At 37.3% G+C, this 15003-nt stretch overlaps 1 long non-coding RNA gene across 2 annotated transcripts in view; it reads right to left on the bottom strand.

The window, feature by feature from the left end:
* Positions 1 to 3470: 3470 nt before the first annotated feature.
* LOC132975557 (uncharacterized) overlaps positions 3471 to 15003 on the bottom strand; it is a 64187-nt gene continuing 52654 nt past the window's right edge. For both annotated transcript variants that reach the window (XR_009673285.1, XR_009673284.1), the window contains exon 5: positions 3471 to 6815. This is a non-coding gene — a long non-coding RNA (uncharacterized LOC132975557). The remainder of the gene's footprint in view (positions 6816 to 15003) is intronic.

Below are 15003 nucleotides of genomic sequence, written 5' to 3'. Positions count from 1 at the left end.
TATAAATGCTGTGTGTCTGATCAAAGACACAAGCTCAGTATTTCTGTGATCTCAGCACCTTAACCCAATTAAAGAGGGTAGAAAGGCTAAAGCGGTCCTCTTTTGTTGTTAATGAATATTCTTTTTCTGAAACATTTTTTATTTTTTACTTTTTATAATTACAAAAGAAATGCATTATCCCTATTCTGTTAATGAGCCTATTAAAAACCGAAGGGTCGGCGGTTCGATCCCCAGCTCCTGCAGCTATATGTCTAATGAGTCCCTGTGCATGACAATTAACCTCAAATTGCTCCCGCTGCTTCGTCAGCGGTGTGAGAATATGAATGGGATTAGTTAATCCTGATGGACACGACCTGCGATGTCGTCGGAAAGCGTCCACACGCTCCCTACAGCCCCTAAAGTATGTTTGTCTTCAGACAATTATGTCCTCCACCAGGGGGCTCTCAATCAATACTACAATAACAAGAGATGCCGTCACGGCTGGCGGGGAATCATGGGAGTTGTATCTGCTAGTCCCCCCAGCCTGCACTATGGTCAACTGTGTGAATACGAATGGGCTAAACAGACCTGAGGAAGAGAATATGTTTACTGGCGATGTATCCAAGTATACTTTACATGAAGTCACAGCAGCACACATACAGCAACAGTACAGCAGCTTTCAGTTGCAATTCCTGCTTCCTTGTGTGTCTTTGACGTAACATCCAGTGTTTCCACGGCAACGATTAACATTTTGTTTGTCATGCCATCTGTCATGCCGTCTGTCATGCCGGCTCAAGACACGTCCCGTTACTACTATAAAATGACGGATTTCTCTGGCTTTTATAACTTCTGTTTAAACCCCCAAGACCAGCATGAGGTCAAGACAGAAATCTTGACTAATCTTGGCTCTGAGAAAAACTTAATAAAACTTCTCAAATGGAACATAGAAATTACAAGAAGGCCTTTGGATGAAAAAACATTTCTTCAGAATAGATTTAAAACAAGACACTGATGTAGCTAATATAATGTAAACAGGTGTATTCAAGTGAAAAGATTCTCTGACAAAGAGACTGAGTGACGCTAGTGGTGAGTCTGCACAGTGAAGAAAAACAGCCCAGGTGTCAGAGTACACGTGAGACACATCTCGATGAATATCTGTTTACACTGCTCTTATCATCTCTGACGTCTGCAGGGAAAACACTCCAGTGACTCATCTTTATCAGGGAGTTGTGTTACAGTATAGCCTCACCTCGGATATCTACCTGCCTGCCTTTATTTCCTAATACCAGCTGCACCTGGACACAGTGAATCATGAACTAATTACTTTCACTTCTGTTAAGATGTTTCTGCAGACAAAATGACAACGCACTAAAACATAATAAAGTCTGTTTAAAATGTGTTCATATGATGTCGAAATATTCTTATAAACTGTCAAATGATTCATCAGGTGTATTTATAAGCATTTTACAGTTTTTACAGTCTTCTGTTGACACGGTCCCAGCTTTTTTGAAACAAGTTTGGAATCAAATTCAGATTATTTTTAACTATGTCATTTCTCAGTTTCAACATTTGACAAGTTGTCTTTGATCTCTTTTGAACTTCCAAACTTAAGGTTGTAGTAACAAGATATGTGAATGACAGTAACTCGAGTCAATGGATTCTGTCCACATGTCAGTGACCGACATCACTGACATGGATGTTGTCTCTACTGTGGCCAACAAGTGCACATGTGATGCAACAGCTCAAATTAGACGACAAAAGATACAGGCTGCAAATTCAGAAATGTACAAATGTCTGAAACAAATGCAACAACGTAAACATGCTGAAAAATGTGCTGCAAAAAGACTAAACATATATATTGACAGCCAACAAAAACACAACACAACTGCAGCAGTCAGTGGTGCATGGACCTCAGGAAAACTGCGCTCCAGTGGCATCCATTGTTATATGGTCAGGAAATTCAATAAAGTTTCCACATCCTTCCCACTCTCTCTCTCTCCTGTCAATAATAAGGCTGCTTCACTGAGCGCCCCCTACAGGCCTGGAGAACTTCCAATGTGATGACTTGCTGTTTTGCATTAGATTTCTGGGTTTGTGTGCTTTTACCTTAACAGTTACATATTCGTTTTGGCTAACTCCAGCATGTATCTCTTTATGGATTTTCTTTTTTTGCAACTTCTGCACATGTTTTTCAATTTGCAGCCAGTTTCTCCAAATGGAAACTTTGGTCTATTGAAGAGTGTTTGCAATGGTCGCTTAATCAGAGCACATTAATGCACAATATTTTCAGCCAGCGTTTAAAAAGTAAGTTTAAAAAAAGCGACAAAATGACTATCCTCCATAAGGACATGGAGGAGCTACCTCATCCATCACAACAGTAGTATTTTAACATTCATGAAATAGAACTACAGTCTTGTCCTTTAACAGCGCTGATACATCTACATCGGCATATATTGTTCCCTTCAAGTTTATAATAGATAGTAAATGAAAACGTATTTGAAAAAATATTAAAAAAAAGAAGATTTGGATACAAAATGTTAAATATTTATTATGTTTATTTAAACTTTTTGTAGGTCAGAGATCTTTAGTAATCACTTTTATTGATGACTAATATTAAAATGTTTCAAATGTTTCAAAAGGTCAAAGTCCTTCACCTCTCGTCTCACCTCCACAGAGCAAACAGACCTTTAACAACTCTCTTATTGGTGTTAACATACATTTATGACCTTCTCTAATCATGTAACGAATCATGAACCACAAGTCAGACGATGATTTGATCTTTGCTGCCCACACAAGTCCTACACAGCTATTTGAACTTTGATGAAATTATCAACTGTTGATTTGAAGAGCTCCTCTCTCTTGTCACTAGAGTGTTTAGTGCTTCACTTATAAACAAGTTCACATGCCATCTTTCAGGTCAGCTGTTCTTAGGTGTATGCTTATAGAAAGTATATTCTGAATGACTTGGACAATTATTTAAAGTGGAAATGAAGAAGAAGGTAATAAGTGTCAGATAACCTTCATTTTTAAAAATGATAAAGCTGATGAAAGGCACTAGTAGAGATCATGTAAGGATTTCACCAAAAACTCAGCATAAGCTAACATCTGTATCTCAAGCAGGGGAGGGTCAGTGTAAATCGAGACCAATGATGCGATGAAGTCTGTGAGATGGCAAGTAGAGCTTGTATTAATCTGAACCAGATATTAATCAGAATAAGCCAAGACCAGCTATTAAACAATGCAGTCATTGACAAGTGTTGCTGTTATGTACATTTTTGAAACCTTTCCTTATGACATCTGTTTTTAACAATATTTTACTGGATGGAAACATAGATCTTTCATTTTCATTGCTTTCCCAGTTTTTTGCTTTCAACTATTTTTATGAATGCATCTAGGCTTTAAGTGTATGTAATCATGTTCTATATGCACCGTGAAATAAAAAGCAATTGAAACATCAACAATAACATCAACAATAGCAGCAGACAGCTTCCTTGCTTTTGAGATATTTTAATGATTTATTGTCTTGATTTCCTACAGACAAGATTCAGTTCTGCTGAAGTTCACACGACAGAAATAATATCAGAGAACAAGAAAACAAGAAGCCGTATGAGCTTTATAGGCAGACAAATATAGCTCCTCCTCCTTCTCCTCCTCTCCCTGACTCACTCCTTCTTACTCTCTTTCACACGCACACCTTCATGTTGACTCTCAGTCCCTCTCTTACTTCAGTTGTTCACACGCTGCCTTACACAAACACAAACACACAGCTTGCTTTTCTCCCTGCTTTTTTTCTTCTCTCAGAAGAAGCCTCATCTTTTTCTTCACCTGTTTTTTTTTTCAGGCTGCTGCTGAAAGCCCAAATCACAACCCTCAAACGTAAATGATCTGAAAGCCCCTGGTTTGTTAAGATTTTCTTCCTGGCCAATAGAAAGTGTTCCTTCTAGATGAAACAGAAAGAAGTCATATCATTTTCCAGACAGACACATTTTCATTAAGAATAGGCACCACCTGCATTCACTTTTTCAACCCTGTTATCTTAATATAAATTAACTAATCTTACAGATTTCTGTGTTGTTCTTGCTAAACTTTTCATTTATTTTAAATCATATTTGAGGACCTCATGAAGCAGTGTGCTCCATAATTTCCCAAAAAAGAAAAGATTGAAGAATAGTCAAAAAGTGTCCCAGAGCAGGGGTAGTTTTTTGGTGCCATTATTCATCTCTCTGTGTCGTCCCAACCAACATCCGGCGCCCGGCCACCACCATCGAACTGTGTCGTCCCCACAACCACCGGCGTCCTCACTCATGCACGGCCTGCCCCGTCCTCCACCTCAGCGGCGAGGATGTCGACAACAGGAATGCGAGGAATATGAAGGAGAAATCCTTCCTGCATATTATCCCATATGCTCTTTTGTAAAGCGTCTCGAGATAACACTTGTTATGAATTGGTGCTAATACAAATAATGATTGATTGATCTCTTGACATCTGAGATTTTGTCATCCAAGTCGAAAGGACCAAAGAAAAAAATAAGATTAGGGGACCCCTCAACAACTGGACAGCAAAATATTGCTTATACATTGTATCGCATAATGATATCAAAAACCCTTTGAAGAATCATTCACTTTAAAGAGTTTTGAAAATAAAATGTATTAAATGAATTTTGACTTAAAGACTTTTAATTTGAAGGGGTCAGACGGGTTGACCATTTCATTTTTCATGACGAAAAAAAGATTGAACTTGTGTGCACTCATCTGTCACCTGACGGATATTGTGTTGTGTGATGTTGTTGCATAATCTATTATACTCACATTATTACTACAGTGAACTTTGTTGACTCTGTTTCATCCAACATGCAGCACTTTCTCTCCCTTCACCTTTTAGCATACTGTGCATATTGAGAAGACAGGACGTCCTCGTGTCGTCCCCCTCCTGGCCGCCTTGGGGCTGTGATGACATTATTGCAGATTAAGTTTAAAAAGGTGTCGACAGGTTTCTTATTCACTCGTGTGTTTACGAAACTGTATCCTGAAAAGATAGTTTGCAGAACAGCCGTTTGCTAACCTGACCAAATGTGACATTCAAGGTCAGGACTCTACACGTGTGCAGTCTTCAGTTTGAAAATGAAACAATACAGACATTTAAAATGTAATCAAAATGAATTGTGTTATGACGCCAAAATGTTGGGGGTTTTTTTCTGTCTGAGGATCTGAAGTTTTGGGGTGCTTAGCTGCTAAAGAGATGGTGACATGTCTGCAAGTGTTCAAACTTCCTGCTAAAACACTGATTACATCGAGCTACAGTTAGATTTTTATTAACAGCCGTTGGGTAACATTTAAATTAAGGTTACAATATTCACCATTAACTAGTTGCTTATTAGCATGCTAAATAGACAACTGTATGTTTATTAGTCATTATGAAGCACTTATTAGTACCTTAGTCTATATGACTACAGCCTATAGCTAGTAGGCCATTAACTAAGAGTTTGACCTTATTACCCTCCTAATTACTGCGTATTGATATTAAGTTAGAAAGTTGTAGAACATGAATTATGACCTTAACATGCTTTTGCTAACTTTTACCTTATAAGCACCAAACTAAACAAAGCAATATTGTATGTTTTCAACTGGGATCCTATTAAACTAAATTCAAACCAGATTTGAGTTTTAAAAACTGTAGTCACATTTCTTCTTGAACTCAATCCTCTCTCTGAACTACAGGTTCACTGTGTTATCAGATCAGTAACTTTCAGTCCAAACCTTCCACGGGGGTTTTTCCTTGAGTACCCCAAAGTAAAATATAACTCTACGATAATGTTAAACTCCCAAATTTGACTGTGAAATTATGTTTTATGAATTTAGACAACTGTGATTGCACGCAGCAAGATAATCAGTCAGATTAATGTGCAACACATTATTTAGCGGGCTTTATCTTAATGTGCATTGTTTCCTTCTTTTGGCACAAAATCAGTCATAAATCTGAAAATCAGCCAGTGGTAAAATATATATATATATATATTTTACCACTGGCCACCATACACCATATATATATATATATATATATATATATATAGTGTAAATCTCACATTATATTACAGAGCAGGTTACAGTGGTAATAAGAGTCAGTGTTTCAGTGTTTACAGACAAAAAAAACAGCAGGAAAATGTAACAAATAACACTATCATACATTTGATTTACATGCAAAGTTTTTTTATTCCAACTCCTTTTGTGCCTTTTTTAAAGTCTAAATCAGAAAATGAAAATCTAAAATATCTTACATATGGTAGAACTGTCTTTTCTAATATTTGTTTAGAAAGAAAAGGGCCCACATCAGCACTTTCCATTTGTTTTCTCAGCTCGTCTCTATCATATATAAATAATATCTGTTAATGTCAAAGTTTGGACTGCAGAGACAGATTAGTCCTTTACTTCTGTGTTCATGCTGTTTGTTCTCCAGCAGCTGGGATTTGAACAGCATCAGTATGACTTCACTGTAATTACTTTACACGTAATCAGCTCACAAGCTAGAAAACATTTTTGGAAAGACAAAATCCTCAACCAAACTTCACCCTCCTGCAGATGTTTTATGCTCATTCTGGGCTGTGTGACAATAAAACTGAACTTACTGCCATATAAAACCTCATTGATTTCTTTTTCATTAATCTAGAAAACATTCACTGAGGAAGCACAGCAGCACTAACTTTTTTTTGCCAAGAACCAGCAGCTGAAAAACACCATTCAAAGGCGACGCCTCTCCTGTTCCTGCCTGTGGTCGCCACTCAGCCTCCCCGTCTCATGATGATGATGTCATGACCCCGAGCTGACTCAGCTATCTCCTGGCTGTAAAAGAAGAAGAGAAAAAAATATTGTAAGGAGGCAGGGGAAAAAAATCAAAAACATGTAGAGTAAAGGTAAACACGGGAAAATGAGGCTTAAAATAAGAAAACATTGCACAAGTGGTGGTCAGGTGGTGTCATAAAGTGGTTTATAGGCCTGGTGCTAGCGAATAAAACACAACAGGCTCGAACAGAACACAATGCAACACAATTTACTATCAGCATTTATTGCCCACAAATAAAAAGTGTTGTTTTTTTCATGACTGCAGGAAGGAAACATTTAAAATCTCTAAAAATAAAGCTAATAAAAAAGCAACAACTTGGATTTACAAACCCTCCTCAGATTGTCTACAGGTGTTATAACAGTCTTTATACTGTTACTGATAATATAAGATAAATAAGATTGGCCTTAGTATGAGTGAGGTGCTTGTTATTTATGGCAGGATCTTAAGCTATGACGTTAGTGAGGTAGTGTTCTATTAAGGAGCACTGACGAATCTGAATTGATAAAAATCTAAATCAATGATTCAGTCTCCCATGAACAGTCAAAGTTAAAGTAGAATTACAAATGTATTATAGTAAAAAGTCATTATCATGTCCTTACATAATACTGCCTTTACAAACACAATAACAATACCAAACAAAAAACGACCCATGTTCAGAGGCTGTAGTCCTTGAAGCGAGCAGCCCAGGTTCAAATCCGACCTGTGGCTCCTTTCCCGCATGTCATTCCCCACTCTCTCTGTCCCTGATTTCCGACTCTATCCACTGTCCTGACGCTGCAGTAAAGGCATAAAAAGCCCAAAAATAAACCTTAAAAAAAAAATAAACATATGCAAACAACATTAAAACTGTCAGCTTCCTGCTGTCCTTCAATACTGTAAACAGGATCTGCACACACACACACACACACACACACACACACACACACACACACACACACACACACACTGCGCACACGCACACAAAACAAGGCAGCATTGGCGAAAACAAAGGAAATGTCAGGCTATGATTTTGACTAAAAATACACCCTAAGTCACAATCCAGAGATGATGTTCTTTTTGAAGAAGAATTGTCTTTGTTTTTCGTATTACACTTTGTAGACCCAAAAAAAAGAGAGTTTTAGGGAGGCACAAAGAATAAAAAAAGATAAGATCAGTATCTCTTCTTTTGTGTTTGAGGCTACACAAACAGAAAATCTGTATAGCACATAACATGAACCCGTAATATGAAATGCTTTAAAGATTAAAAAAAGTCCTGGCCTTCAATTAATAGCACAGACAAAGAGATGTGTGTGTTTGGAGGCTGCCTGCAGAGATACTGTACATGCTCTCTGCAAAAGGAAATGGACAACAACATCAACACGCAACCTGCAGCACAGACTTTGTTCTGATGTAACAACTACACGACACAGAGTTGCAAGTATGTATATAATATCTATTTGAGCAACAAAACATCCATCCATGTCCAAAAAGGTTGTGTTATTAGTTAAATATTGATCACACACATTTAGCATCATGATGGATCAGAAACTATTGCAGAGAGAAAATTGTATGAAAATTATCAAAAGTCCATTAGCCGGCTTGTCTCATGAATCCCTTTACTTTTGAATTATAGGACTAAACTAAACTTTCCAAATCTAAATGTAGGCGTTTTTGATTAAATGTTTAAACAGGACATGGGTCAGTTAAAATTCCTGAAACTGTAAGAGAAATAAACATGAATTAGGAGGAGGTTAGATCACATCTAAAGAAGAATAATGAGGGTCACTTTGATAGTGTATGACCACGCTTTGTTTAGTCGTAATGGATCCCGTCTGCCCATTGTAAACAGATTAAAGCAAAGTGTTTTCCTTTTGAAGAGTTTTCCTTGTTTTTTTTTTTATTCTAGCCTCCCTGCTAGAATAAAAGCTCCTCACACTGCTGACTGTACGAAACACAATCTGACCTCCTCCACTGAGCGTTGTAAAAGATGAAGAAGTTTGACAGTGAATAAAACATCATATGTTTTCTGTTTGTATTATCAGTCACAGATCCTCAATACTTCAAATGTTATTTTATATAAATTGTTTTGAACTAAGTAAAGAATCCCACAAAGAAGCCCTGCTGACCTCATGCCTGCACCCTCAAGGCTGCAGCATTATAAAGCATGCACATTTATTTCTGGTTAAAACATGATATCTATGACTCATTATTGTTGCATTGTTAATAAAGGATCAACACCATCCCGGATCAATGAACACAGTAAGTCAGTCTGTATGTGTGTGTGTATGTAACATTTTCAGTTCATTCCAGCACTTTAGTGTCAATTTCTGAGTCTTATTTTCCTCAAAACATGTGAGAAAAACTGAATTTTAACCTGTTGCTAATAATTCAACAAGACATCTAGTGGTTATAGTCTTTTCTTCTCATTTCAGTGCAGTGATTTGCTGTCTTTGAAGGCTTTTAGAGAAAATAAGGATCTCAATGCTCACAAGTACAGACAAACAATAGTCCATAAAATTAAAGTAAAATGAAACACGTATGTATACTGCACAATAAACATCCATAGAAACAACTTTCCTGTATGTCAACATGAGACACATCTTCACAACCCTCTTCATTGAGACAAATCTCTCTGGTTGTTCTGAAAAGGATAAATGTCTCTTGATACCATAGAGTCCTATACTGAAGGTGCACAATGTGATTAAAGACTCTGTAACATGTAAAAGATTAATTGCAGTCTTCCATTTATAACCCAGTATCTTTCCTCTCACACCATATAGCCATTACATTGAGCACGGAGCAGACAGTTAAAAATTGCTCCGCTTCAGCGCCGCTGTTAATCATCCTGTTTAGAGCTGAGGAGATGAATTAGTCCTTTGACCTCTTTAAGTGAAGGAAGACTTAGTCTGAGACTCAACATGAAGCTGATTTGAAAAGGTGGTTCAATCTTACTCTGAGAGCACTTTATATATAAAAAACACTGTTTAAAACAGCAGAGTTGACCAAAGTGCTTTACATCAAATAGATAAAAAGAGAAAAGAATAAAATAACAATAGGCAAAGCAAAATGAAACAAACAGACAACAAACAAGAATAAAACCATAGAAACAAACAAACTCTTACGAACGCCAAAGCATACAGAAAAGTCAAGAAAACAAGCTGCCCTTTCACTTCAGTGATCTCTTTTACTGAAGGACAAAGACGTATTAGAATAAATTACTGAAGAGAAGGACCAGATGAAGCGGTCTGATTGATGAGATGTGAATTGTCTTTCTGCCTGATAAAGTGGATCTGCATTTAGCTCTCTCTCGAGTACATTTATCTAAAAAAGAGTGACAGGATGCTTTTAAAGCCTATAAAGCCCACAATTTGAGATATTTGCAGCAACAATCTCTTTATTAACTGCCATCATGCTAAATTTGTTAAAGAAGTTTTGAACATGAATAGTGTTCGTGCCTTGCAGGTTTGCAAGTTTTCATCGATATCTTTCAGGTGCTTCTCCAAATCATATTTAGCACCTAAAGCCCCTGTCTTCTGCTCACTTATGTTATGCAGGCTAAGAGTGTGAAAACAAATTGCAATTCAGTAGAGGATCAGGGGTTAAGCCATGATTTACCTCTGCTTAATTAATCATTTAATGATTCATTCTTGCTGAAAGGAGATGAACCAGTTTGATGTATGGGTAGATGTTCTGTCTTGTCGTCCTTGTTGATGGATTGGGAACTTGCGTCAGCGTTACGCAGATGTAAGAGTACTTAACAGCAGCTGTATGTATTGGCTGGAGATCAGAGGTGGAGACAGGAGACTTGTGTAGCAGATAAGTCATCCTCCTAACATTTTTTTTTGTTCAAAGCAATGTTTCTACATCATTCAACTGGATATTACTGTTATTGAGTTAATTGCCTTAGACAGCCTCAAGGCAAGATCAACATGTGAATAAAAAAAATCCTGCTATATGCAGGGGTGTGTCCAGAGGGATGTCCAGCAACTGCATGGGTCCCCCTTGAAATATAAATGCCCCCCCCCCCAGGTGTCACCCTAAAATCCTTAACAACGGTTGTCTTTTTGACTGGCGGGGCTTGGGTAAAGACCAACTATTCGGCTGTGTTGCAACAGGCTAATGCAGTTTATTTTCATTTAAATGAATAAAGTCGTAAATGAACAAGTTCGAGACCAGCCTGCGCGAAAATGATGAAAGTAGAACTCTTAAAGTCTTTAAAGAATAAAAGAATAAAGTTGTTATTTTAGTCTATAGCAGAAGAGCAACAGCATCCTGTTCTCAAATGACAAACATGCAGCATCTTGTCCTAAAGGTTTCACTAATAAGGAAATAGGCTACTTCCTTGTGTAGTCGGTAAAAACAGTTCAAGAGCAGTTTTCACTTCAACTTGCAAGACTTTGTTTTTCTGTAAAATGATGTATGAACAGGACACAAACTGGCTCTGCACATGAGACACTTTAACAAGGCAGACCGATAACAGACACAAATAGTTGTGTTGGGGCTTTACTTGTGCAGATATGAAACTACACATGCTTTTGGCACCATCATCATCTTCACATTGTCATAAAATATCAGGAACCTGAAAAGATACTGCAAGAAACTGTGGCTTTTCCAAAGAAAGAAGCACACTGACTTGGAGGAAGTTGTCTGCAGAGGAAAATACTTCAAGAGTTCTACTTTCATCATTTTCGCACAGGCTGGTCTCGAACTCGTTAAATTTATGAGATTATTCTCGTAAATTTCTGACATTAATCTCGTAATAAAATGTACGACTTTATTCCCGTACATTTACGACTTTATTCTCGTAAATGTACGATTTTAATCTCAAAATAAAAAAAAAATATATATTTTTTTTAAGTGGCTAATCCTCCGTCTTACATATTTGATAGTATTTTAAATTGTAGAAAAATACTCTACACATCTATTTAATTTAACAGTTGCATAGGAGGGGAATGTATCCATAACAAAATTACAAACAAATTCCAGAGGGCCCCCCCCCCTAGTGCCATATAGGAGGTGGGTAGCTAGGAGTATATGAGTGTTGCATTGGGTAGACATACTTGTAGGTGTAGGCAACAATAAGTGCATACCAGAGATGCAACACAGCCTCGGAGTGAAGTCACAAACAGCTATGCAACCTTGGTATGAAGTGTACAAATTGCATTGATGTCTATGTGTGTGTGTGTGTGTAAGACCAAGGGGTGCATTATGTAAAATTAACCTGTAAACAAAATGCAAATCAAGATTCGGTTGTGATGTGATATGATGTGGTTTCTTTGGTTCTTTATGTACACACCTTGTATAAGCAGGGAGCCTGAGTGAGAGATTTTAGATGAATCTGGATTCAGTGGAAAGCTCTAAGCACAGCTGTTCACTCCTGGCCACATCGCCAAATGCATCTTCAGTGACCACTTGTGATCTCTTCCTTCTTTATGTGCAAATAAACATGTAATCTCATATCCCCTTTTAAGAATTTAAAAAACAATAACTGATATAATAAAAAAAACTGATGCAGACAAGCTGCAGAGAGGAGGAGAGAGAGAGAGAGAGAGAGAGAGAAAGTCACATCAGAAGTGACACATGGATCTAAAAACTCTCTGATCATGAGGACAAATGTTGCACTACAGGGGTATTTGAGTGAGTGTATATGCTGCTATGACTGGAGTCTATTGACAGTAACTGATAAATACATTTGGATGACTTACACTTTTCTCCTCTATGAAACATGAATCGTCAAAGTGCAGCATTAATATTAACCACATAAACTGTTTGCCATATCGGTCATTCATGTCCAGGCAGGAAGTTGGTGGGGTCAAATTGTTTCTCATGGTATGCAGTATATTGTCTGTCTGAATAAAAGACAGAATCAATTAGTGTCATCCCCTGAAACCCCTGTCTTCAATAATGACTATAAAGTAGACTGTTGTACTTGAAGTGTTTCTGTGTCTGACCACATGGTCGTGGTGTTACTTACAGTTCATGGAAAACAGCCTATACAGTCTAGACGAAATACAATACTCCAAATAATATTTCACATTTACACAAGCTGGAAATGGATGGGAAATAATGCAGACAAAAGATATTGACAAGAAACAGCTAAGTATTTAATCAGACAATATAAAGTTCTAAAGGTTACTGTGGTAACGCTGGACTCCAGCTTAGGCAACATTTGCTGCTGTATGTGAGTCCTGCAACCCCATTCTTCACATACAAAAAGAGTCACTGCACATCAAACTACCCTCATGTTAGAGATCATTAGATGTTACCTTGAGAAAAATCTCAGTTTTGCTTGTCTTAGCATCGTTACTTCAGCCCTATCTGAAGCTTTTCTGAATGCTTCGTCAGCAGCTGTTATTCACGTCTTAATAGTTCTTGGCTCTTGGCATCGCCTCAGTTGCCGGGCAGTCTCTCTAAAGCACCAAACACACATTTACATAAACACACACAGCGCTGTAATATACAAGCTTCTAGTGTCGGCACATCCTTTTTTGCTCCGTCTGACGCCATGACACTTATAGTATGGATCATTAGGACTGTGTGATGAATGTATGGACTCCACTTTAGGTAATTAATTTGAGCCGCTGCACTCGCTGCACTCACTGCACTCACTGTCACTCAGCTAGCATCAGAGAGTCAACTAAACGGCGAAAATACAAACGGCAGATGAAGGAGGAGAGCTAAAGGATGAGGTAAGGATGTGAAAAGAAGAGGAAGGATGCATCACAGGATTTCGGTATGGAGGTGTATATGAAAAGCTTGCATTTTGGATAGTTTCTTTGCTTTTTTGAAAAGTTAGCTGCAAAAAGGAAAAGAAAAACTACTTGTCTGCCGGCTTAAAAATATTTCAGCCGGACTTTGTAGCATGGAAATATATCAAGACAAACAAAGTGAAGAATTACATAAAGATTGGACAATTTTCCTGGCAGGAGAGCTGCCCCTCTCCATGTAGCCAACTGGACAAAGCAGACCAGAGCTTCCAATTTGAGTTTCATTGGGACCATGACTGGTAAAATTGCTCCCTTAGCGTAGAGGCTGCACCTTCTGTTCCATGAGATTACTGCATGTATTGTAAGCTAACACAAAAAACACATTTGCTTTGCGTTACTTATCATTATGAAAAGAGTGCTCAATATTTTCCATTGGATTTTATATAAAATTAAGTCTTTGGCCTCTTCTTTAGTTTTCAACATATGCTATCTTTCATACTACACACAGTGCAGTTAGTATTAAGTTGTTGTCTTTTTTGGTGTGTTGAAAACTGATCATGTCTCAGAAATAATGGACTCAGATGTTAGTCGATAAAACGCTGTCTGGGATATGGACCCATGCTGTGATTCTACTGGGTGGTCTTGGCCTTGGTGTTGTTCCAGCAGCATTGTGGTCAGTCTGGTTTACAAGATGTTTTTTTGTCTTTCTGAAAAAAGAATATTCACATGCAGCTGCAAGTAAAACAACAAGTTGCTCAAAAGAACAGTGACAGGAGAACTCACACTGTGTTTCCTTCAAATAATGAAAAATAATGACTGGTCAGCCAGTCTAAAAATTAAGTCTTTGAACACTCATCATAAACCAACAAATAGGTATTTAATATGCAGTTAACTTTTTATTGAACTGATTCACCCTGGGTTAAAGTTTTCAATAAGTGTATAATTTAGTCATTAGTTTAAATACTACAACACACATTTTCAGGTTAACAAACCACTTATAAACCCAGCCATCTGACAGACTTTCTTATCTTGATGGAAAAAAATCTGAAAAACCGAACATGAGATCAACTGCCTGCATTGTAGGTTACAGTAATGTGCCTCTGATTAATTAATTGAAAGATGAAACTCTGCATGCACTAAGCAATATGCAATAAATATAATATACATATATATATATATATAACAATGTTTTTACATAGCAAGTTAAATCTGAAAGTAAAGCTCAGCACAGTATAGTTATTATTGATCTTGTTTAGACAAAAGCACACCCTTACTGTTTTAAGTCAACACACTTCAGAAATAAACCTATAAGTTCACATTAACTTCACACTTAACCAGAGCTACACAATCATTAAAACGCGTTACTTTCAACAAATAGCAAGATTGAATTTAGAAACTGTCTGTATCTGAAAAAAGTCACCAGTGTTGTATATATTTTCACAAATGATGTAAGAAAACTATCCTGAATAATACTGTATGTGTACTTAAATATTTCCTTTTA

Source organism: Labrus mixtus, chromosome 6 (genome assembly GCF_963584025.1).
Source record: "Labrus mixtus chromosome 6, fLabMix1.1, whole genome shotgun sequence".
Lineage (NCBI taxonomy): Eukaryota > Metazoa > Chordata > Actinopteri > Labriformes > Labridae > Labrus > Labrus mixtus.
This window is presented reverse-complemented; position numbering and strand designations above follow the sequence as displayed.